At 42.7% G+C, this 26,663-nt stretch overlaps 1 protein-coding gene and 1 pseudogene across 1 annotated transcript in view; one reads left to right on the top strand and one right to left on the bottom strand.

Moving 5' to 3' along the window:
• Acyp2 (acylphosphatase 2) overlaps window positions 1-26,663 on the top strand; it is a 226,423-nt gene that overhangs the window by 158,398 nt on the left and 41,362 nt on the right. The gene's annotated exons all lie outside the window — the stretch shown is intronic.
• LOC101591864 lies at window positions 18,099-18,539 on the bottom strand (annotated as a pseudogene).

Raw genomic sequence — 26,663 nt, 5'->3', positions numbered from 1 at the left:
CATACACAACTGTTTTCGTGGAATTTTTCTTCAAAGAAATGGAATAATGCCTAATGGAGAAAAGTGGCCAAAGAAAATGTTTTTCAAATAGAAGAAGAAGTCTGTGTAGATGTTAATGTGAAGGATCTAATAGGGAGCAAAGACTAGTGATACGGGAGATACAAAAGCAGGATTACTGGAGGGATGCCTAGAATAGATGAAAGAAGATCGAATGGAATGCCCGTAAGGCGGAGGAGGAGAAAACACACCAGCTTGTCCTCTGCTGACCAGCGGAGAAGTATGGGCATGTTCACGCCAGGAGGTGCCGGAAGTGACGTCAGGGAGTGCAAGGGGTTCCTTGTGGTGGTCCCGGCTTCTCACTGAAGTAGCAATCAAGAGTGGACATGAGGCGGGGTCAGTCTGAGGAGAAGCAGCGGGCAGAGAGTGTTTACGTAGTGAGTAGAAGCGTGACTGGGCTGTGGCGTAAGTACGATCGCCACAAATTTGAAACGCAACCCGTCAGCGTCCCTATGGATTTTCCTCCAGCCACATTCAGCTTACAGGTACAGCAAGAAAAAGCTGAGTTGGGTATAATCAGAAATGAGGGAAGAAGTAAGTAGCGTTGATCTTAGAATTTAGGCTTAAGGAACAGAGGACAACTAAGAATGGGATCAGCAAAAATGCCAGAGGATCAGTGCATTGGAAACTGAAGTCTTTGAGGTCAAATACCAGGGCAGCCAAGCAACAAAAACTGAGGGTAGCAGCCGTCCAGGAGTGGGTGGAGGGAGAGTGCTCAGAGCCCTGCTCAGGCTTCCATGCGGGGTTCTAGCAAGGCAGACTGAGCATGAGGTCGTTGCAGGGCAAGAGAGCAGTGAGGTCCCTGGGTGGGAAGGGTCCCGTGTACACGTGTGTTGAAGGCTTTGAAAGGGAGGCCAGAAAAGTGAGAAGGAGCCGGGTGCTGAACTCCTGAGAAATACGAAGATGACGGTGTAGCAAGAAAGTGGGGCAGTCAGTAATAAAGCTGGTGGGAGAGGGGCTGGCCAGATCGCTCAGCGGATTAAGGCGCCTCTTAGGCGGACGCGAGACCAGGGTTCCATCCCGGCGTGCTGTGCCGGCCCACCCTCGGGGCACACTGAGGCTGCGACTGAGACGGGGCACGGTGGCAGTGGCGCAGACCTGTAATCCCAGTGCCTGGAGGCTGAAAGCAGGAGGATCGCTGCAAGTCCGGTGTGTGTAGTGAGACCCTGTAGACGCTATCCTAAATACATAAGATAAATAAATAAATAAAGTTAGTGGGAGAGTCCAAGTTGGGTCTCCTTCTATAGCCAAGACATAGTACCTGTTGATAAAAGCAGTTAGCAGGTGCCAGGGATATAGCTCAGCAACACAGTACCAGCCTGGAAAGTGCGAGGTTCTGAGTTTGACTCCCAATATACCAAAACAAAACAGTTAATGGAAGGAAGACACTTTTAGTATTTCAAATTTCTCAATGTTATCAGCCCTGTATTATACTATTTTCTCCTAAAAGTGCCCAGAAAAGGCTACATATTATGTATTGGATTATCAAAAATGCTTTTTACAATTAGAAACTGAGTAGTGATAACTGTTACTTTCTTCTAGGGTTCCATTCTTCATGTGTACTAGGGTATGGAAAGAAACCATTAAAAAAAAACCAAAATGCAGGTCTACACTGGAGGCTAAAACATGTTTTTGAAGAGGAGCAAAGAAAACTAATATAAATATCCAAAACACACAGTCAACCAGAGAAGCAAAGTGAGCAAGAGAGGGAAGAAGGAGTGCTCCCAGGAACAGCGCAATGTAGCTGCACACCCGCACATCACCGAATTGTGAGATGTTTAAAATCTGAGTAAAAGGGCTGGCAAGAGAGCTCAGTGTCCACAACGCCTGCTTAGGCAGGCTTAGGCAGGCGCCAGGGATGGAGGTTCGATCCCCAGCACCACATGTCATGCCAGCCCCGCTCTCAGGATGGGCTGAGCTGCCCCCCCCCAAAAAAAAATCTGAGTAACAAAAAGCACGATTTTGGTTTTAAAGTGAGCAATGTAAGATGAAGAGGTGAGCCTGTGAATTGCATAGTCTTGTTTTCTCAGATACTGATACTGAGTCCTTCGTTTTGAGAGGGATCACTCCCACTTACCTTGTTTGAACAACCTTATCTGTGCAGAACCGTGTTCTTTGGGGTAGACCACACACTTTCAAAAGCTCAAAACAATATGTTACTTTCTGAACACCCAGGAGAATGTTGATAGACAGGAGAAGAAACACTTAATTTCCACTGTTTGCAAAGTCCACTAAACTATGTTTATAAAGGAAATGGTCAAGAAGGGGCTTTAAGTAATTAACCACATAGCTTTACAGCTGCTGTGTTGTCTTGAATCTTATAAATATTGGCAAGCAGGGAGAAAATATTTGTTATCAGGGTGTGGGTAATGATTTATCCTATGAAAATTAATGATTATGGTTTAATTATTTTCTATTAATATAGTGCTCCTAGACGGCAAATAACCGTTTCTAGTGGAAGTACAAGGAGCTAAAGGTCTGTGTGAAGTGCTGGCTCCATAGCCTGTACCAGGCTGAGGGAGCCACTTGGCAGGGGAGTCCCAGGTCAGGCAGGGGCAGTGGAGCTTGGCACAGAGCCCGCATCCTGGCTGATCACCAGCTGTGGACACAGCCACTGTCCTAGAGCTCCTGTTACACGTGCCAGTGTATTTACCCAAGTCTTTTAATGTAGACGTGTTCAGAATTCATAAATAAAAGAGTAAAACTAAATTATGAGAGTACTTTTGAAATACAAAAAAATGTAAATTTAAATGTAGATGGTGGGTTGCTTTGAAAAGGTACGTGATTGTTGTTCAGGGTCGAGGGCATGGAAGCTATGAAGGCATTCTTAACAATAAATTTGACTATGGGCTGGATATTGTAATCCTACAGAATGATGTTCTGTGTGTGAGAGGGGTGGAGAGGAGGAGGGATGGGATGAGGAGGAGAAATTGGGAAGGGCGGAGGAAAGAACTGTGACCTGGTAGAATATATGTAGGCTGTAATCGCACGATTCCTCCATAGGTCTATATATGTAAGGAAATTAGTAAAATGAGAAATAGGAGGCTAAAAGATAACCTCTCCTTTTGGCAATAGTTTCGCATAAGGCAGAGAAAAAGGAACAGGAGGAATGCGGCGTGGCCTGTTGTGACCTTGGGCATGCTCACCCTACTGAGCCTGGGTTTTCTTTATCGGCTTCACATGTAATGACTGCTCTCAGGCCGATGCGGTGGCTATACTGACGGCACGCAGGGAGAGCACTAGCTCTGCACGTTTACTTCTGTACTTTAATCCCTTGTCCCTGCAAATCACACTCCCTAGCAGCCATTCTGTCGCTAGAGCCAGGAGCAGAGGATGTCTCTTGAGAGGAGAAAGGCGTATCGTACAACTTTCTACTCAAAGTATGACCATGTCAGAGATCACCAGGCCAGAGAGCTCGGGGGAAAAGCAGGCTTGCGGGCCGCACCCAACACCTACATTAGCGTCTGCATTTCAGGATAACTGGGTGATTTACCCGCACATCCCAGTGGAAGAAGCAGAGGTAAAGGTAAAATCCAGTCCCTCTGGTCTAAAGCCTCCTTCTTTCTTGCTCAGAGGCCCAGGTGACGAAGGTGAAGTTACAGTTGAAACATGTCTCCTGACTTCTCTTGTCTGGGTCAGAGTCCACAAGGAGACCCCAGGGACTGAGGCAGCAGAGAGCAGAGGGGCTCTTGTTCCATTGCCCACCAGAGCAGCACGCTGACCCGTGCCACCATGTGACAAGTGGCAGCACAGGGTGGCTAGTAAGTGCAGAGAGCTTCTGAGCTGCCCTGATTCTCACAGGGAGAAAGGGCAGTAGAGACTGGCTGTGGAGCTAATGCGGGAGGGAGAAGGCACATCTGAAGCACGGGGGGCAGTGAAGGAGTCACAGGCAGCAATCGGGGCTTTCCCCGAGGGGCAGAACCCGTGGAAAAGGACCCCTAGTGCTCGCCAGCGAGGACTTCAGCATCAAGGTCGGCAAAAGGACCAGGTGGATGGCCTCACTGCAGAACCTGAGTCCTGAGAACTGCCCGTCTTCTCTTCCCACAGTCGGGTCATCCCGCCAGCCCCACACCAAAAGAGCATCCTGAAGGGAGCAGGGGCACGTGGCAGAAGAAAATGAAGGGTCTGGCCATTTATCCAAACGAGAAGAGTTCCTCAAAGAGACTTTAAATTCCTGAATCAGAATAGGTTTCCTGTAGAAGGCAGTATTAAAAAATACACTGTGTATTTACTCAGAATGTACCATATATACTCATAAAACTTGCAGAAACTACAATGAAGATAGAAACTCAACAGTAGAAATTTGTTTTATCTCTCAATACATGACAGAATACCAAAAATAAAATAAGAATATGGGACATCTATAAAACATTAATAAGGTTGATTTTTCTTGGAGTGTGTCACTGAACTACAGGGAAGTGTAACAGTTAACAGTGAAAGATTCCGGGCTGGACTTTGAGGTCCATGTTCCCGTGTGCAGGTAAATGATCTTGGCCTTTTGTGCTTCAGTTTGCTTATCTGTAAAATGAACATAACAGTGCCTACCTTATAGGGCTCTTGCAAAGCACAGAATTTCTGTAAAGAACAAAGCTTCACATGTGGTGTTTAATGGATTCTGCCTCTCATTACGGTTGCTGTGGGGACTCATCACCCTGACCCTAGAGAACACCTGCCTTTCCACGTGCTCATTATGTAGCCACAGAAAGTGAAGCCACATAAAATCCTCATTGTATTGAACTAAGTGGGAACGTTTACTGCAGTCATGCCGCAGCAGATGTAAGGAACTCTTGAGACTAGTTTGTGGGTCAAAAAGCACGTGAAGGGCTGGGCATGTAGCATGGTGGTGTGCACGAGCTGGCACAGGCAGGGACCTGGGTCCATTCGCCACGCTGCAAAAAAGTAAAACTAAATAGCAACTGAGTTACAAAATAAAACCAAACACCGACACGCTCAGTCATTTACCACTCTAAGTGAAGTTTATTCCAGCAATTTTACGTTTTGGCACACTAGCATTCTTGCCTCAATCCTGCGAGCTTCATGTGACAGATGAGAGAACAGACGCGCAGAAATGCTAAGTAATTGGTGCCTGGATAACTTACGAAGAGCAAACGATCAGCAGCCGGTTCTTCGGACTTCTCTTCTAAGCTCTGCAGGGTGCTCTCTGAGTCTTCCTCAGCTTTAGCTTTATCTGCAAAATAGGGCCAATAATCTTTTTTAGGGTCAGTAATTTTTATCTCTTGTGGTAGATGTGGAAATAACAGGTGGAGATGGGGACATTGCTGTTGTCTCTATTTCTGTATTGACTTGTTATAATGAAATGCATTATTCATATATTTTGAATCAAGAAGCCATTTTCTGAATGCCCTACAAGTGTCTGGCACAGAGAAACACCCAGTTATTAGCAGAGTTAGTCAGTTTCCATCTGCCTTAATAGGAATTTGTGAGCTCTGAAAGTGTGCATGTGAAGGAAGAATGAAGCACTAGCTGGAGGAGGGCTCCTCCAGGCTTTTCTTTCAAATGTGCATCCGAAGTAGGGGCTGCAGCTAGCAGGAGAAGGGATTGGCTCAGCCGAATGGAGCTACAATCAGTGGAACAGGCTGCAAGGAGCTGTGCGCTGGGGAGGAAGGTATGAGCTCTCGCCCGGTGAAGGAAGCTACTGGGGAAGGCTGGCAGTGCGTACTGTAACTGTCAGTAGATAAAGGCCATTTTGTGAACGATAGGCCTCCCTTCTGTACTAAAAATATCAAGACCATTTTAGAAAATAAGACTTCAAAAGCTTATTTATTTACGTGGTTCAAGGGAATGTGAGGACAGGTTTTCAGAAGAGCCAACAGTGCGTTTGTGAGTTACGATAGCAAAACGATTGTGGCCACAACAGTTTTGCAAGCAGCCTCTCTTGGTGCAGGTCATGGGGCAACAGAAAACTTATTCTGCAGCTGGGAGAAAGGTTCAGGGCTGCCTTCCTGGAATCAGCTCCTATTTCAGAGTCTAAAATAGATATGATTTTAAATACTGTGGGAATCGGGGCCTAGTCATTCTAAGCACATCTGTCAGTAGCTGTTGAAATTCAAATAAATTCACATCAACTCCAAGTAATGCTCATATTATACTTACCTATTTCAAGTTTTAAAAAATACATTCACAAAACCTACATCTCAGTTGCTGTCAACAACCTGAAACACAATATGGAAGGCGTTGATTTTCCTGCCAACCCTGGTTACTTTGAACCTGAGCCACAACTTTTAATTCCTTTAAAAATGTCCCTCCATACCTGAACTTTTCAACTGAAATTCATCTTCACTTTCAAAAGTTTAGATATGAGCTGTGTCAAATCATTCTGTGCCTTGCTTTTGATTATTTTGCAGCTTTTAGTACTTGAAGTCGGGCTCTATTAAAGTCACAGAGCTGGCACTGAGTGAATGCTTTTCCCTCTGGTCCACACTCCAGTTCTGCTAAGTGAAAGTTTCCGTGTAGTGTTGCAATTAAGGAAATTTGGTCTATGTGTTTATACACGAGTGCATTCCATAAAGAATCTGAGTTATCTTTGGAAAAACAAATGCAGGACAGAGAGGAGGGAATTTGTCATTTGTTAATTAAAGAGGAATGAAGAGGAACTGATGGTGCTGCTATCCCAGAAAGAGACTCCACAGAGAAGTGCACCTGGGTCACACTCTCGTGAGCAGCTGCTGCTCTGGCACCTCTGGGAACGCGCACACTTGTGAAGTTCTGGCTTGGGGAAAAATCTCAATGCTCCGAAACTTTTTTTTCTTTTGTATTTTAGAGAAAGGTCTACAGGGTATTCAGGGTCTCACTACTAGATCGGACTTGTAGTAATCTGCCTGTGTACAGCTTTCCAAGAGCTGGGATTACAGGCACTTGCCACCTCACCCAATCTCAGCGTGCCCCAGGGGGCGAGGCCTGCACGGCAGGGCCGGGGATCAAACCTCCTGCCCTGCGCCTGCTTGCGGGTGCTTTAATCCACTGAGCTATTTGGCCAGCCCAACTCTCGGAAACTTGATCATTTAACATTTGGTGCTAATAGTCTTAATTTTTTCTTATATTCTTAGTATTCTCAACTTTTGCTCTCAGATACATATTGAAACATATGCCACATTGTATTATGCAATGTTCAACTACTAGTATAATTTTCCTTCTATCGCTTGATTTTTATATAAAAATCCATTATTCACCTGTTATATGTCAATTACAATTTTCATCTTTGTCTTTTTCTTCGTGCACAATATACCCGGTAAGGGGAATTGCTAGGCTCCTCTTCAGCACTGACTGATAACAGTATTTCCTGTTTCCATTATTTATAATTTATAATGTTAGCAGCCTGTTACATTGATGTAATGTATGTTGGACAGTTTTATTTGTTTCTAGTTTTTTGATATTATAAATGTCCTTCCAAGAAATTATTTATACATCTAATTGACTTGAATTCTGGCCGGCACCATTATTTGTGTTCTATAAAGCCGGGTTCTTGCTGCAGCTCAGAACCACGTGGGCACTCACACACGTCATTTTGCCAAGGAAGTCCGACAACACACCTTGTTTTATTACGTTTTCTGGATACTGGGTGTTACCGTCTTTTCAAACTGAAGGTCCAAAGCAGGCCTGTGGGCGGCATCTCCTAGCGCCCCCTGCTCGCCGCACGTTGGAGTCCTGGTTCGGCCATTCCCACGGCCCGGGGACTCTTCCCGAGGCACACTTCCGTGCGTTCTGCTGACTGTCTCGGGACTCTCCGGCGTGGACGCTGCACCGCGGCCGTGCAGGGCAGGGTCGGGGCTGCCGGGGCTCAGCGGGTGTAGGCTGCGGGTCAGGCAGGGAGTACTGCGAAGCGGAGCGCTGAGGCGTGCACCTGCGCGCAGGAGGCCTGCGGGGAGCCCTACGCGGAGCCGCTCGCTGCCCTCCGGGCCGGCCTGCAGCGCAGCCGCGGCCTTCTGGGCACGGGCGTCGGGGACGTCCTGCCGCCTGCCTCCTGGCCCGAGCAGCCCTGGGAGGCTTCCGCCGCCACCGCGTTTGTCCAGCATCACGTTCGTACGCGGCGAATGCTGGAAGAAGTCTTACTTGTCGCCAGTGGTCCCTCGGCCTGCGGCGACGTGCGTTCCAGGGGTGCGCCTGGGTGGCCCGCTCCGGCTCTCCGAACTGTGGTTGCTTGTCTGAATGTAAGAGTTAAGTAGGGTGGTCCAATTTCCATGGGGTGGCTCTGTCGTTAAATACACATTATAAACTTCTTTGTTTCAAAATACAAATTCCTCGCAGACAGAGGCTATGCTTTCCAAATTCTTGAGTTGAGCATTACACATAATAAATGCTGAATAAATATTTGTTGTGGATGAATTAAAGAATGAAAATATTAACCTTTTACTGCTTTTCCTGCAAGCAAGCTTTTCGATGACAGGACACAAGTTCCTGTGAGGTCTTCTAAGACCTCATCACTTCATACTTCCACTACAGAATCTGTTATTTAAAAATGTAGTTGTCATGGGCTTTGCCACAAGAGAATGCTCAGCATGGTCCGTTTGTACTCTTCTGTAAGGACGGAGAACTGGCGTAGGAAAGCAGGGACACAGGAAGAATCAAAGCGGGGCCTGGGCGGGGGCTTCACGACCAGCAGTCCTGGAGTTCTTTCTGACATAGCAGCAATATGAAGAAACTTGTCTATCCAAATTTAGTAAAATAGAAACTGTGCAAACCCAAGTTTCAATAACTGAACAACTATAGTATGCTTAACATCTCTGGGCATACATGCAGCAGACAACTAAATCTTGTTTCCGTGTGTGTGTGTGTGTGTGTGTGTGTGTGTGTTTAGTACAGGGTCTACAGGGTCTCATTCCATAGATGGGACTTATAGTGAACCTCTCGCTTTCAGCTTCCCAATCGCTGGGATTATAGGCTCGCACCACCATGCCCAGTCTCAAGCGCCCTCTCAGCAGCCCCCGGATGGGACTGGCAGGGCACTGGGGATGGAACCCCTGGCCTCTGTATCTGTCTAAGCAGGCTCTTTAGTCCACTGAGCTATCTGGCCAGCCCTATGTTTCCATTTTTAATTTAAACATACAGCATTTTAAATGCACTTTTAGAAAATTCTGTCAAATACCGATGCATAATTTAGTAGGGTTCTTTTCTATGCCAAAAAAATTCAAAGGAATATACACAGCCCCGGAAGCACAGAATCTATGGATTTGGTAGTTACTGTTTGAAACTTAAAATTTCACTAGTCATTACGAACATTTCTAAAGCTTTACACATGAATAATTCCGGTAGATATCTGCCTTCTGTCTCCTCCTCTGCCGAAGGGAGGATGGAGGGAAAGGAAGGGCTGCACAGCCAACATTCACAATGGTTATTGTTGGAATTAAAAACAGGAACTTGCACGTGTCTGGTTTTGTCTCATAAGCCTCACCGAGACCCACATCATACTGAGATGATAAATTGTATTGTTCTCAAAAACTAAAAAGAAATCTGGAAAAGTAAACATTTGTTCCAACTTTTTTTTTTTTTTTTTTTTTTTTTACTAAGTTTCTGTATACAAGAGTGTATAGTGAGAGAGCAATGGAGAAACAAGCTGTTCCTTTGAGCCATCAGGAAAAGGAAATATTACGGAAACCAGGAGACGTCTACTGCAGACAGCAAGGAGAGGGATGTATTTGTAGCCTCAGCATGTGCCTCCACGTTGGAGGGATCTTTCAACCGAGCCGAGTCATTCAGTTCAGCCTGACAAAGTTGTAAAGAAGTGTCTTTCAAAAGCTTATTTACCACGTTCTTACAGGGTTAAGTATTCTTGCTCAAGAATAAGAAAAGGAAAACAATATGTTAATTAAATTTAAATAATGACATATTCATAATGTGGACCATTTTATGTTATGAATTTTTTTAGGTTGCCAAAGAAGGTGCAGGGCTCTATAAAAAAATTAAGAATACCATGACAACCTTAAATGGGATTGTCTAAATTCCTAAACTATATTTCAGGATTTCTTATGAACTTTAAAGTTGTCTGTAAAGTAGGAATTGAAAGAAAAAGCAAAATCTCCTCACCTGAATGAACTTGGTCTTAATGAACTAATTTTTTTAATAAACTAATTTTGTCCCTGACTTAAATGATTCAGCTCTTCTGAATAACTTTAAAAGGCTACTCCTCTGTATTTACTTAGGTTAGACTTTACATAAACCTTAAAGCATATGAGTTTAACTATATTCTTTAAAGAGTTAGCCCAATGTGAGTCTAAATCCAAGTACTCCTTTCTAGTAAGTTCTGTTCAGATTCCACTGTAGCCTGTATCTCACTGTCTTCCTCCCAACTATAGGAAAATGTGGACTGGCTGTTAGGCTCTTTGACTGGGGCAAAAATATCATAAATGTATTTTCAACAGGTTTTACCATTTGACTATTACTAGTTTCAGGTACATTACTAGGTCAAAAGAGAAATCTTTTAAAAAATATTTTCCCTACAATCATTAAGTAATTTAGGAATGAGAAACTTGTGTTAAATTCAGAATTCCATGAATATGGTTCTCAAGAATTATGGTGGCTGTTAAGAGAGCAGATTAAGCCTAGAGGTCACCAGATTGTACCTCACAAAAGGACTGAACAAAATAAGAGGCTCTCCCACAGAGGAGGATTGCCTGGAGAGGTCAAATCCAGTTATAATTACTCTTGTAATTACTGGCTCAGATGACCCAATTGCTTTTCCTAGCAGTGGGATGTAGCATCTTCCTGTTTTGGTTCATCAAACTAAGTACTTTGTGTAGAGTGAATCACTGGTGCGACCACAGTGCACATGTTCAGGTGGGGAGTGATGTCATGGAGGACACAAGTACTCGCATGAACGAGCCCGAGGTGCGCATTGGTACCTTGCATGATGTCAGGCAGGTGAGGATGGGCTGATAGTGCGGGCCGGACCAGACCCAGCTGGGTGGGACGCCAGCTCAGCTCCCTGGAACTAGAGGAGTGAGGACATCGTGTGCCCCAAGCAATCAAAGCGGGGTGAGGCTCGGTACTCAATTTTGTGACATGGAAGGCACTTTTAGGCATTGGTATTATGAAATAAAATTTAAAAGACAAAATAAAAACTTTATTTTTATAAATGAGAGTGTTATAACTCCTTGTGAGAGAACCTTGAAATAGATTATGGAAAAATGTGTTACCCCTGCCTACTTTTCCCACATTATACAAATTCAATTAAATCTAATTGAATAAGAAGGAGTTATAAAAATAGCAATTATATCCTACCAGCTAATCATTTTTCATTAGAATGAATGAGCTACAATAGGCACAAGCAACACAATTGGCAAGCTGCCTTACTGTTTATTTTCACTTATATGTTTGCAGATTCATCCTATGCCCTTCTGCAAAGGAACAAAAGTGACTCTGCTATTCATTTTCAGGGTTTTCAATCATAATATATTACTCAGTAGACTCCAGTTCTTTTGGAAATGAAATGTGTATTAACTTGAGTGTTTTGGCCTCAAAAAATTGGTCTCACATAGTAAATTTACAAGACTTAAAAAGAATAAGAGAAGAATATTCTTTAAATATCAAAATCCTTTAAAGCATACAACTCTAAATTGCAAGACTTACGCTCATCAGTCTATTAAAATTGGCAAACAGGGATTTAAATAAGTAAAATATTTTGTCTGTATTTTTTTTAGGAAAGGGTCTACAGGATGTTCAGGGCCTCACTACTAGATTGGACTCATAGTGATTCTCCTGTTTACAGCCGCCCAAGTGCTAGGATTACAGGCATGTGCCACCACACCTAGTCTCAGTTGCCGTCTCAGGGTGCCCCGGGGGCGGGGCTGGCACAGCTGGACTCACATTTATGGTCCTTCTCCTGCCTCAGCTTCCCAGAGAACTGCAGCACTCTGCTTAGCTTGGCTGTAAGCAGACTGATCATCACCCTCATAGTAAAATTCCAAGATGCTAGAAATTAATTGTGACCTGAAACATATGTCTACTTTTTTGATGTTAGTTTAGGTCGTATGTTTGCCTCCATCTTTTCCTCTGAATGCTAAGAAAAAGCACCAAACAAATGCATACTTTCTCACTAACAAAGCAAAAATATTTGACTTGTTTTTAGGTGATTAACAAATGACACCGAGCCACTTGCGCCCCATAGAATCACTGGGGTAATTGATGAATGAGTGCCAGACGGGCGATGGTCTTTTCGATCACTTAGAAGTGGTTTAAGCTACAGATGAGAGCAGCGTGACCTACAGGCAGGCGAGGAGGTGCTCCCTACGGGCGGGCGCGCTCATCTGTAGTCTCCGCCCGACTTCTCGCTCAGGAAAGACACGAAGAACGTGGATCCAGGAACGGCTGCGTCTAAGAGCAGGGCTGGAAGATGGGAAGGGACTTTACCTTCTGCTTTCTGTACTGATATTCTGCTTGACATTTTACAACGAGCAAGTACTACTGTTGTCTTTAATAACCTAAGGAATAAAAATATTTTATTTCTAGCATTCTAAATTTGAGACGATAGCATGGTAACATGAAATCTTTCAAAAATATTATTCATGACAGTGTTTTCAGTTTTTATGATATATGACACATTCTGTGATTAATCCTTCTTAGTAGGTGACTGAAAATAAACAAAAAGATGAAATTTATTCAAATAATTATTCAATATACTATGTTAGATTTGTGTGTGTTGACTCAAGGTTCTGATTAAAGACTGAATCTAGTCCAATTTCTGTAACTAGGATTATAACATTTTAATATTGTTATTAAAGATCTTGCCTAGGCCACTTATTCAACAAGAAAGTCTTTGAGCACTTCTTTCTCCCTGTCAGCACCTGGGTGGTGGGTGCTGGGTGCTGAGATTAAAGGTAGCTAGATAGATAGGACTGTCCCTTGGCAGTGTAACTAAGCTCTGCGGCAGACACTGCCTGTGTAGACACTGTGTTCGGTGCTTTATTTATCATCTTTACACTACTGCTGTAGGACAGAAATATTGCTAACCCCATTTTACAGATGTAGACACAGACACAGAAATTAGGAACACAGGAACTAGGGGGCAGCCCCTTGAATCCTAAAAATCAGGGTTTAACTCAGTAGTTCATGCCTTCAAACCATGATTTCATCATACTTTCTAAATTATAAGGTATATATAATCTAGCAGGAGGAGCTTTAGAAATAATTATGTAAGTATGTTTTAAGAAATGGAAGATTAAATTCCAGAGTCTGCCCAGACAGTGCAAGACTTGAGAGACATCTAAAATAGTGCCAATGCTGGTATATTGTCATAAAACAAATTGACTCCTTATGCTAAGGTGGAAAATGTTATAATCATGCTAATACTATGATATAAACTTTGTTTTAAAGAACCGGATAGTTGAAAGACCAAAGCTGGACTCCTAAAAAAGCACCCATGTGCCTGTGGGTCTGTGGGAGCTGTGTATGTGATTCTGGTCAGGATACTGGGGAGCACATCATGGGTCAGTGCATACACACACACACACACACACACACACACACTGCCCTGGGTGAGGTGTCACCCAAGCCCTGCACGCGGAGCCCAGTCAACCCTACCAATCCAAGTAGTTCCTGCGGTCAGTCCTCTTAGGTTTTGAGTGTTCCCTACCCTCCACTTGACTGCCAGAATCCATTCACCTGACACTCTTGGTCTCTCCTGTTCTTGTTGCTCATTCTCCTGCTCACACTGTGCAAGTCCCGGTATGTCTTTTTTATGTACACTCTTCACGTCCTTGGTCTTCTGGAGGAGACTGCATCATCTCATGAGGTGGGAGGGGCAGGAGGGATGGAAGGGACAGACTCACGCTGAGCGCACTGGTCCGGATCTGCCGCCGCTGTATCTGTGCTCCACATCACCACCTCTGCCTCTCTCAGCTCATTCCCATAAGCCTACAAACATGCTGTAATTGCTGTGATTTGGTAAGGTTTTCTCTAGGTCCCATATTCTTCTCTAGCCACTGCCTTTGCAGCACACCTCTTTTATAAAGCTGCTTGGACTGATGGTCCCACTTCTCACTCTCTTGGTTTGTCACCTCAAGTGCACTGGTGAGGTGCTAATCCTACCCACGAGGACTCCACCTCATGACTTCATCACTCCCTAAAAGACTACCATGTTGGCAGTTAAGTTTCAACATAGGATCGTTGGACACATTTCGTGATACTTAAGGTCTGATTGTGCCCTTCTTAAATTGGCTTCTAATCTATAGAATGTGGTAGAGGTGACACTGCATGTCTCCTGAGACTATGTTAGAGTAGGCCATATCCTCTCTCAAAGTCGTGTAGTCATGGAAGAGATGTGCAAGAAGCCTCGGCTATTGTGGAATCCAGGTGCTTGAGTTTTCCCAGTACAACCTGCCAGAACTCTGGAGTGAGAGCCTTCCTCTCATTCCAGTCCTTAGATTTCAACACCAAGGTAAGTTTTCCCTGCAAATGCTGCTCAAATTGCAGACCTACAGGTAGGCTACTGTTTGAGCCCTCTAGGTCTGAGGATAGTTGGGACAGCTGCTATAGTAACAGTAGCATTTCCACTGGTGGAAGCACATTGATTCTGTATGCTACTCCCTTGATTATCTTGTGACAAGAACATTATGACCTTTTGGGTCACTCATTTGTGTCTAATTGTTTTCATGCCGAGGGGACATTCGTATAGTATCTTTCTATTCCTGTGGCCCCTGGTCTCAAAGGATTTATCTTTCTTCATCAGAAATGCTGCCTTCCAAAGTCAGGCGGTGGGGGGTGTTTCATTCAAAGCCAGCTGCCTCAGGTGTGGGTGCAAGTGTGGCACAGTCATTTCCCCCGTCTCTGCCCCAGAAACAGGGCAGGCTGGAATATGCTGCAGGATAACCGAGGTGACCGGGAAGTATTCTCAGGACAGGAGTAAAGAAACTTGAAAAAAAATTCTAGTCCAACTTGCTTTAGATAATTATGTGTTAAAGTGGAAATCAGTGAGTGGTGTCATTTTTTTTTTTTTAAAGGTGATTCACATTGTCATTTCTGCTTCCCAAGAAGAGGATTCTATCATAAAGCATTGTTGAGGCCAGATTTTGCCTGGACTAGAGAAAGAGTAATCTGATATATTTCCATTTCATTAGTGAATTTCCTCAGTAGGAAAATTCTTGCATAAATGGCTTATATATTTGCCAAATACAGTGACTAATATAAATTAATAGAGGTACTCTGTTTTCTAAATTGATCTCCTGCAAATTTGGTGCACATGCATTTGTTCCCTTAAAATTAGTCATTTTAGAGAATAATTTAGGATTCTACCAGTTTCTTTATCTTTTTTTTTTATTTTGTAGCATGTTAACTGCAACTTAAAATACTGTGTAGTCAGCAGAGACTCACAGATACTGAGGCCTCATCTGGATTATTCTTGGGTCCAAATAGTACTTTCTAGAAAAAACATTAGGGAGTCCAATTTCTTCCACAGCCATCTTCTGGCTGTAGCTTTACGGTCATAACTAATGGACCCCAGACTTTTAACTGTTTAATATAAAGATATCATTGGTGAATTGGGGGTTTTATGCCTTGTTAGACTTGCCTCATCTAAGTCATTTGAAAACAAAGTGATGGCAGCTGTCTACTGTATAAGTAATATTCGATTCAAAACTGGAAGATGTAATATCATTAAAATTACATTTTGATTCTGCTTACAAGATATTATTTGATCACTTTATTCATGGTCTCAGGGAAACTGAATGCATATACTGTAATATTAAAATTATGTGTAATTTTCCTGATATTTGTGTCTTTCAGCCTCCTCCATTAAATCCTTTTCTTTCTTCTCTCAGCCTCTAGTCCTTCTTCTCTATTTTTTTAAATGTATTTAGTACAGAGTCCAGAGGGCCTCACTACATGGATCAGACTCGTAATGATTCTCCTGTTCTCAGTCTCCCAAGCGCTGGGGTTACAGAGGCGTGCCACCACGCCCAGTCTCAGTTGCTGCATGCCGGGGCTTGAACCCTGGCTGCTGTGCTCTGCCTAAGCAGGCGCTTTAGTCCACTGAGCTGTCTGGCCAGCCCTTCTTCTTCTCTATTACCACCCACTAGAGAGGCAACTTGGTTCTGTGGTGATACCTTTCATTTGTCTAAGATTAACTAAGCTATTAATAATGTAGTTTTTCTTCAGGAAAAGTATAACAGATTTAAGTCATCCAAAAGGCACCCTCTGTTCCATAGCACCACACTGTAGTTTCTTTCTCAAAATTAGGCAGAAACGTGTTTACTGGAATTTAGCAATGTTTTTATTTTATGACCTACAAAAATATTAATATTAGGAAAATATATGTTTTTCCTCACTTTCTGTTTGTACTGCTCTTTTAAAAAAGGAAATGAGCTGGCATAGTATGAGTAGAAAGGAAACCTATTTTGACAGAAAATGCCTGTTCCAACGCAATCTCTGTATGAGAGACCGAAATTCATGAGCATTTAACCCATTCATGCAGATAAAATCCTGCGTTGTGAAAAAGCACCATTCATAGGTGACCACAGTGTCTTACCTCCTATCCTGAGCCTTCCCAGGAGTGCGGCCACATACCTGGATTTAAAGGCTAAATACTCTGCTGGGGAAAAATAAGAGTCTAAGAATCATAATAACTCTTTTTTACATCCTAGAGGAGCATAAGATAAGCCATTTCCCTCTTTACAAGACAGCTTAATAAAGGAGGGTTTCACTGTATATGTATATTGGTCCAATATCTGAAGGAGTTCTGAGACACACATCTTCAGGGTTAGCATGCAGTACACATGCCCCGTCACGAATGAGTCTTCTGAAACACAGTGAAGCAGTCGTCTTTTTTTTTTTTTCACCAAAACAGTATACTTTATTGTGTAAATTTTGACCCACTATTACTCTCATGTTACGGTCTTAAGTTTTCAAGTGTACAATGTGAAGACATTTTAGATGGGGGATGCACCTGGAAAATAAACTTCAACTCCATACACACATTTCAAAGCTGCTGGGCCCCAAGTCCATCTCTGACCTCCAGGGCTGCCAGTATATAATGTGCAGCGCACTGAAGCTACACTATCTGAAGAAACTTAGTAGTTCTGCATAAGTCAGAAAGCGACAGGTAAACCTGTAACAGACTTGCACTTTTAACTGAACATGGCAAATAGTCACTCTTGAATTTTACATCATCATTTGATGTCAAACAATGAAGCAAATCCCAACAGTACATACAAAAAAAAAAACCAGCTTTGCATTTACAAAATTATTTCCCATACTGATTAATCCAGGCAACTAACTCATTGGTTTATGCAACTTTATTGAAGAAAAATAAATCAATTACTAGCAGAGCTATTAGTTGATCACTCATCCATTGACAACTTGCATCATTTGCTCAGTGCTATATTAAACAGTGTATTGGAAGATAGATTAACTAATAGCTCCAAGCCTCCTAACAATTTAAATGAAAATTACAAAATGTTTTGAGACCCTACTTTGGAATACAAAGGGTGTTTGAGTTCCAATTTCCATTCTCTGTAGAACAAGAACAGGTCATTCCTTTATTGACATGCATAAAATACATCACATTTTCTGTTCCGCTGATGCTATAAATTCAATACCACTTCTCCAGCCACATCAGTTATGAACATAAAGTATATCACGTAACCTCAGATCTCTAACAGTGCAGGCTCAACAAGCATGGATGCTGCTAGAATAATGCTGCTTCCCTGCCGAGATCACCGAGCATCCACCCGCCCCCCCCAGATGGCTTCTTCAGCAGTTAGAGCTGTGAGGAATGCTTTAGTCTCATAACCAAGGTAGAGTGAAGACATTGGCCACATAATACACATGCTCCATTTTTGAAAAAATTCTGAATCTTGGGCTATGTTCTCTTGTAACTACTTTACAGTTTCTAAAAGCAGTTATTGTCCAAAGCTGGAAGAACTTAAGTCTTCTTAGATGAGCATGTGAATGAATGGAGGGAGGTAAACAAAAAAATAAAATTAAAAAAAGATGAGGTCTGATAGGGGAGCAGCCGGACAAGAAAATCAAAAAAGGAACAGTAATATAAAATTTATTCCAGCTATAATGCAGGTGATTCTGATTTTAAGGTAGCATCACATGGCGTACTTCTGAGTCCATTCTCGAGATATTCTCTTGTACTTGTCTCTGTCTGTTTTGTAGATCCGTGCAATCTCTGGCACTAGGGGGTCGTCTGGGTTTGGATCACACAGCAGTGAACAAATGGACAAAACTTTAGAAATAGTTAAAGCAGGAGACCACTGTGATCTTAGAATATCGAGACAAATGCTGCCATTACTGTTAATATTTGGATGATGAATTCTTGTTGTAAATGCAACCTTAGGTGGTTTGAAGGGGTAGTCTGTAGGAAAATGAATTGTCAAAAAGAATACACCACCTTGGTTTGGGCTGTCATTAGGTCCCATAATTGTGGCTCGCCAATGGAACACATCATCCCCAACCCGGCCTGCAGAACATTGCGCTGGAGGGTCCCGGGCCGAATCACTAAGTTCCTTATTAATCCGCTTCAGCGCCATGGTCCGCGCTGACCCGGCCCTCGGTGTCCGCGTGTGCTCAGCCCCGCCGCGTCTCGATGGTCCCCAGCTCGCAGCGGCTCAGACACGGGCCTCTTCACCGCGCGAATCCGTCCGCCAACACCGAGGCGCGAGCGAGCGCAGCTCGGCAGCCCAGTCCCCGGCCGACTCGGCCCGCGCACCGCCGCCTCCCACTCGGAAGGGCACCTTAGACTAAGCCGACCGGAGGTCGCACCGGACGGGCGGGGGAGTCGTCTTTTCATTAAAAATTGGTTTTTGTTTCCGAGTTACTCTATCAAATCTCCGTCATTGGCTGGCTTTCCATTCTGCCTTTGTACTGTTCTTTTGATTCAATCATGCACAAATTCTTTTCAAAGTGACTGTCAGAAAGACACTGTGAATTTCTCTTCAGACCTGGCATGCAGGCCTCTGAGAGAAGGTCAGAGCTCAGGTGGGTGTCCTCAGTGTCCCAGAAACCCCCTGCAGCCAGGTGCTCCAGCTCAGTACTCCTGCTGAGGTTGCCTTCCCTGGGCTGGGGGCTGTGAGTCCCGGAATTCGCTGCCGTGAACACAGTGGCAGCTTGTGGAGACTGCTGTCCTGTTTTTACAATCACAGGATGCTGTTTGCTTTGCTTTCATGGAGAAAGGTCTTTAACAAAGTCTGTAGTAAAACAAAACTCTATAAATTCCTTCCCAATAATTTCCATTATAAAATCAAAGAAATAGTATCAGCGAGGAGAAGAAACCACATTTTTATATATTTGCACTTCATTTTGTTCTCTGCTGAATTTGAAGTAGTTTGCAAGAACATGTAAAACCATAATAAGAGAGCATACATTTAAAGGTGAAAAAGAATCAAACCAAGAGTGAGACAAAAGGTAGAGCCAAAACAAGACTTCTATAGTGCTTAAAATAAAGACCTCTGCTGGTGGTGGGTCATATTTTGGCTGAGAGCCATCTAGTAGACTTCTATCAGTTAATGGTATCACCCCAAAACATCAACTTGCTAATGAGCGTTTTTGAGGGCGGTCAGGGTGAGGCATAACAAAACAGGGGTGTGTGGCCAACTCATTTCTCATTTGGCTGCTTGTAGGAGATTTTAGCGTATCTGGAATAGAGGACATTCCGAACTCCTTAACACAATCTTCCTCAAACATTGTACTTGTGAGACAAATACTTTCAAATGCTGGAAGGCACTGAATTCAAAATCTGGGCTGGCTTGACTTGGCAAGAACAGAGCCTTACAGATGTAAAGCTTCTCTGTGCTTTCCTTTCTTTCACTGTCTGACAGCTCAAAAGATTTATCCACTCTTGCTGTCCTCATTTCTTCACTCTCTCCTCACTCGTAAAACCATTCTAAGTTGGCTTCCGCCCCCACTACATCATTGGAGCTGATCTTACTAGAGTCCCTAAAGCACTTTCTAGTTCATATTTTAGTTGGATTCCAGCAATTTTTTTCCCATGATTTTTTTTATTTTAACATTTATTTTATTTATTTTAACATATTGTGTGTGTGTGTGTGTGTGTGTGTGTGTGTGTGTGTGTGTGTGGCCAGCTCAGCCCACCAGGGGGCGGGGCTGGCTAGCATGTGGTGCTGGAGGATTGAACCAGGGTCCCTGTGCTTTGCCAAGCTTGTTCCAAGTAGGTGCTTTAGACCATTGAGCCATCTCTCCAGCCCCTTTCCCATAATTTTATTGAAAAAATATATATATATATTTTTTGGCGGAACCGAGGATTGAACTCAGGCCCCTGTGCTTGCACAGGAAGCGCTTATTCCACTGAGCCATCTGCTGGGCCAGATTCCTCTTCTCTTATCATTCCTCCTTATGTCCTCTGCTTCCCCTTCACAGAATCCCTTGTGGTTGGCATTCCTTGGAATTCCATTCTAGTGCTAAGAAGAACATAAGATCCAAGACAAATGGGCAAGAAAAATTGTAGGTCAAAATTACAGACTAGCAAGAATCTCTAATGCTGTGCTTCCAGACCCCACTGCACAGGGTTTGCGCCGTTCTTGTTAACTGAATAGTAGCAGTGGTGCACAGAGCACAGTAGCTTGGCTTGGCCAATTTCTGTTTCAAGCTCTTGCTGCTATCTTTACTTCAGATCTGTGAGAATTGGGAGCTGGGTTTTCCCAACTGTGTCCAGTCAGGGCTTCAAAGTGATTAAAGCTTCAGAGGTACTTGTGTGAAATTTGAACTTGGGCCTGAATTATATGCAGAGAGGGGTGGGGGGAGAGAGAGACAGAGACAGAGAGAGAGCACACAGCTGTACTGGCTTGAGGTTCCTGCGTACACCTTGTGACTCTCAAGCCAACAGTTCTGGTGGTGGCTTCCTGCTGTCTGTGCTGCACTGGAGCACTATGTCCGTAAGTGATCCACAGTGGTCTTGGCAGCAGGTTCCTGATTCCCAGCAGTTCCTCTAATAAGTTTATCCTAAGAATGTATCCAAAGTTTGGAACTGGGTCATTGCAGTAGATTGTTAATTGGTGGTCAACTTGTTACGCCCAGCTGAATTGAACAAGTGTGGTGCTGGGTGTGGGAGGCCCACCGGAGGGTTGTTGCCAGCCACATAAGAGGCAGAACTACAGAAGCTGTTGGGAGGCTGTTATGGAAGCTATTTGAAAGCTGCCAGAAGCTTCTGGTTCTCTTGGCTATTCTGATGGAGGACCTTGTTATGCTGGCCCTCCTGATGAACTTGCCTGTTCATGTCAGAGGAGGAGCTCAGGACCTCGTTGTTCCTGAGGATGGCTATCGTTCACTTTGGGAGAACTCTGGTCTTGATGTTGAGCATCACTTCCTGGCTTCAAAGGGGAAGATGGTGCACTGCTCAACCTGCTAGAGAAGCTGGTCCCTTTGGCTTTCCTGATGGGAACTCGGCTGCCCTCATCATTGGAGGAGCTTGGGACCTCGCTATTGCTGAGGACGGCTGTGGTACTTTTCAAGGGAGCTCTAGTTCTTACCCTGAGTGTTGCTTCCTGGCTTCAGCGCAGATCCCTTACCTCAGCTGCTAGCACACATCCTTTGTCCCACTGGCACAGACTTTCTTGCTTTCACCCCGACCTTTGGGCCTTCCCAGCGCAGATCTTTGAAACAGGCCTGCATGAGACGTTGTCATGGGCTCTTGATCTCTAGTTGGGCTTGTGGGAGGTGTTTTTATGAGTTCTAGGTCTTTAGAGGCACTCATGTAGGATATTAGGATCCAGGCCCTCCACTGAATTCTTTAGTCTTTAGCATGTGGACAGATTTCCTGCGCTCTTCTGTATATAATTCTTTGGGTAATTACAAAATAATCTTATAAAATGTGTCCTGTATTGTATTGCTCCCTCTGCAAAAACCCCAGACCATGACAGTCATAGAGATTGGAAATTCCTTTCAGAGAAGTTCTGGGTATTGCATAGTTGGACCTGAAGGAATTTTTTTGATTCTCTAGGGATCTGTTCCTTTGGTTGGTTTCCATTTTGACTGTGACATCTTACAGCTCAGAATCATAGAAATTGACTTAGGGCAAACTATAGAAATGCAAATAATTTTTCTTAATAGAAAACAATTTTTGGGGGGCCAGGGAGATGGCTCAGTGGAATAAGTTCTTCCCTGGCAAGTGCAAGGACCTGAGTTCAATCCCCGGTTCCGCAAAAATTTAAGAAAGAAAGAAGAAAGAAAGAAAGAAAGAAAGAAAGAAAGAAAGAAAGAAAGAAAGAAAGAAAGAAAGAAAGGCAATTTTTTTTTCTGATAGACATACAATGGATTTTTACTCTGAAGAAAAGATAAACACAAACATTATTTGTTGTACTATAGTAAAGCCATAATGTCTGACATGGGCGCTATCAGCCACATATGATTATTGAGCACTTGTAATACGGCAAAAGTTTGAATTGATATATAAGTGTAAAATACACATCAGATGGCAGATCTTAAAGACTCAGTATACAAATATATATAAAATCTCATTAATTTTATTGTTTATATTGATTATACCTTGAAACAATAATGGTTTTTCTGAATTACATATATTTTTATAATTAAATTAGCTATTATGTTTACATTTTGAATATAGCTCCAAGACAATTTTAAATTGTATGTGAAACATATATTAAGTTCTCTTGGGTAGTGCTGCCCCACAGAATTTTAACCAGTCTTGCATCTATTAGCAAGTTGATTTCAACATTCCTGATTATATGTAAGTACTCGATGTGAACACACAATTATATATACATATATGTGTGTGTCTCAATTTTCTTTCAAACTATACTTAACTTCTTACAGTTCTCTTGCTGATTGATTAAACAAAATCTTTGATACACATCATTCTATATTTGAATGAATATAACAATTTTAACATTTTGTATGTTAGTAGTCAATTCTGCAGTATTGCTCCAGCAGGCCCAATTTAATCTACTCTTTTAGTCCTTCTAGTAAAGATATAAAAATCCAATTCCCTCTATTAAATTTCACCCCAAAATAGCCTTATCCTGGTTAATAAAATAGCTAAAAATACGTACGTAGTACTTTCTAGGTACTTTACAAGATTACACATTTATGCCTCATAACACAAGACCTAGGTGGTATATGTTCCATTTTATAGACGAGGCCCTAAGAGTGTAAGAAACTTAAGATGTCCAAACGAGAAACTTAAGATGCCATTTACTCCCAGCACAAAGATCTCAAAGTCTACTTCCACTTACCACTATGCTAGCACTTATTTTCTTTCCAGTAAGTAAAAAGAAATAAGAGCATATCTGCCACTGTGGTGAGCTGTGGTCATGGCTGCATTACAGCCAGTTATTCTAGACACTATGTCAAAATGTCATTAAAACATTAGAACCTGTGCTGTGGCAAGGGAGACAGAAGTTATAGCCATGGCCTCACTTGTTTTTCCTTCTCTGGACCCGGGACCTTTGGTTTATGGCTGTTTCTCAGCACTGGGAGTAGCTCATGCCTGGGTAGGTCTTCCGGTGTTACCCTAAGTGTCGTGGAGCTGGCTCAGCTGGCTGTCCTCTTTGGCAAAGACGAAGAGCAGGCATTCAGGAATAACAGTCACTGAGGGCCTGCTGTGAGACAGACGTTGCATTAGGTGATTTACCAGCACTCTCGTTAATTCTTTCAGCAACTCAGCAAGCAGAGTAGAAGTGTCCTCATGTTAAAGATGAGGAATCTGGTCTCAGGTTAATTGTGAATGTCCTAGAGTTCTCTGGATTAATCACTGACCTCTTCACTGGTCATGGGCTACATTACTGCTAATTATTTTAGACATTATATCAAAATTTCATTAAAACATTTGTTTTGACGATAAAGAAGTCTATGGTATTGTTCACATATAACTGAAAAAAGAAACTTGTTAAATAAAGAAAGCAATATTGTTCCATTATTAGTGCTACCGTAAAAGCTTGAAATGGACAGGCAGTTCGATATTTTCCAACATGCAGTACATTAGCTTTTAATTTATTAGTTGTCTTTTCCTCCTGCTCACTTTCTTGCAATGCAGTATGCTTTATATTGCTGCTGCTGAGATACCCAAAAGGATTATTCTGCTCCATTTTCATCCTAGGAAATAGAACTGCTATGAATTATTGATAACGTTGGCTCTCGGGTACTTTAATTTCATCTCTGTTTCAAATAAGGATATGAGTTAAATGGAGGACTTTTTTATATGACCCTAGAAGCTTACTACATTTTGCAGGAAATGCTGGCTTAAATTAGAGAAAAAGTAGTCCTATGTTGATTTCTGCTTGTACAAATAATGGATTCTCTACACATTCCTCTTCCCCACATCTTGCTCAGTAGTAGGTTAATAAGGCAAATTTGAAATTGAATTCCCCAGAGCCTTTGGAGCTTCCTAGAGGTGCTTGAATGGTGGCTGGAGGAGAGAGAAGGCTGCAGTGGAGGAGGGTGTCTGTGTCCATGCACACACACACACACACACACACACACACACACACACACACATCACCATTCCTTTGGTTCAGAAAAAATCCCACTCACTCTCCTAGAAGCATTAAACCTTCATGCAAGATGGTGTTGGAGGAAAAGATTCTTTTAAAAACCTTGAAACTTCTGAATTAGTACAATAAATTCAATTATGCATGTTTGTATATATTTGAAACACAAAGAGAGGACTTTCACACAGCAGATCTGAACATGGACAATGGTGCACTGGACTCATCAGGAGGTGTGGTGGCCTGTCACGTGACTAGGCTTGTGGATGGACTTGGTCTTCCTTTGGTGAAGGAAGAACCACGGAAGCCAGGTACATGTCCACTTATATCCTGAGTTCATTTATATCACAATCACAAGAAATACAATAAAGATTGTGGGGGCTAATTGTGTGAGTTGATTTGGTTTCTTTCAGGTCGTTAATCAGATCTCTTAGGCCTCCATCTTCCTTCTAGAAGATGAATATACTTATTACTTGTATAATTTCATAGAGAACTAAATAGGCAGAGTACCTTACCATTTTCTGTAGTGAAACCAACTTTTCTTTATTTGGGGGGGAAGAGTCTACAGGGTGTTCAGGGTCTCACTACTAGATTGGACTTTTAGTGATTCTCCTGTTTACAGCCTCTCAAGTGCTAGGATTGCTGTCTCAGTGCGCCCCAGGGGCGGGGCCAGCACAGCAGGCCCCTGCACCTGCTTGCAGGCGCTTTAATCCACTGAGCTATTTGGTCAGTCCTAGCAACTATTTTTTTTTAAATTTACAAAGAGTATTGGAATTGTAGGGATTTGTTTCACATGGGATAGAATCAGTGTGAAATAGTTGTGCTATTCTCAAGCTACAGTGATTCAGTAGTTTGCTACTGGCTTATAGGTGAGCTGAGGACATCAGTGAAGTCAAGCAGAATGCCCAGAAACAGGTCCAAGAATATGAACAGACTTAGTATGTGAACAGACTTACTATGTTGCATTTGAAATCCGTAGGAAGATAAATTATTCAGGAAAGGGTGCTGAAGAGAATGTCTAAACTTTCAGAATTCAGACTTTTTCAAATAATGCATAACTTAATTCCAGATGGACTAAGATGTATTACATTTGAACATATGCATGTACTTCTGCCCTTTCCTAAACTCCACTTATGAGTAAAAATCATTTTTACTTATTTATTTATTTTGTGGTACTGGGAATTGAACTCAGGACCTTGCATTTGCCAAGCAAGCACTTATTCTACTGAGCTATCTCCCCGGCTCAGTTTTTAAATAGATTTAAATACTCACATGGATGAAGAACAGGAGGAGAGATTACAGCAACAAAACTTTGGAAACTGGAAGGCAAATGAACAGGGGGATGCAGACCGGAGCCACAAGCTTTCCTGGGGGGAAAGTGCAGAAACAGCCCAGTGAACACAGCTGACAGAACGGGCATGAAGGTGGGGCTGAGACACAGGAGGACCAGCCCCAATCTGTTAGGAAGCAGGCACCCCACATGACACTGAGGAGCAGATGCAGAAACCAGACCAAAGCCAGAGGTCCTTTTTCTGGGGAGGAGCAGCTGAGGAAGATCCAGAGCTGAAGATCCAGATCTGGCCAAAGCACTCACTGCAGTGCAGCCTCATGCTAGCTGGCTTTCTGTCACTGTGACGACACACTCAAGACAATGAAATGGTTTGCTTATTTAATTTCCCATATATTTATTTTATGTAGTTGAAGCATGTTTTAATTTTTTTATTTTAAAGAAAAGTACACTAAATAGTTAAAACAATGGTATAAAATTTCCAAATAAGATTTCAGGACAGTAACAATGGTCAGTGCATTGCATATTGTTATCTTCAAAGTGTTGCTCATATTATAAGAAAAGGGCATGAAAAGCTGATCAAACAGTATAGGCATAAACCTTTCCTTTCAATGAGCTAATAAAAATTAATATTGTAACTATCTTTTTTAAAAAATTTTATTTATTTATTTGTGTGTGTGTGTGTGTGTGTGTGTGTGTGCCCAACAGGGGGCACCAGGGGGCGGGGCTGGCTGGCACGTGGTGTGGGGGATTGAACCGCGGTCCCTGTGCTTTGCTAAGCTTGTTCTAAGTAGGTGCTTTATTTTTTTTTCAAAATTTTATTGATAAACAGATAGCAATGAGACAGTTTCAAATCAAATCGGAAGTACAGTTTCAACAAATCATACACTGCATATATTCTTCTTAGT

This window comes from Octodon degus, unplaced genomic scaffold, assembly GCF_000260255.1.
Source record: "Octodon degus isolate 3935 unplaced genomic scaffold, OctDeg1.0 scaffold00174, whole genome shotgun sequence".
Classification (NCBI taxonomy): Eukaryota; Metazoa; Chordata; class Mammalia; order Rodentia; family Octodontidae; genus Octodon; species Octodon degus.
Note: the sequence above shows the minus strand (reverse complement) of the source record. Positions and strands in the feature narration are given on the sequence as shown.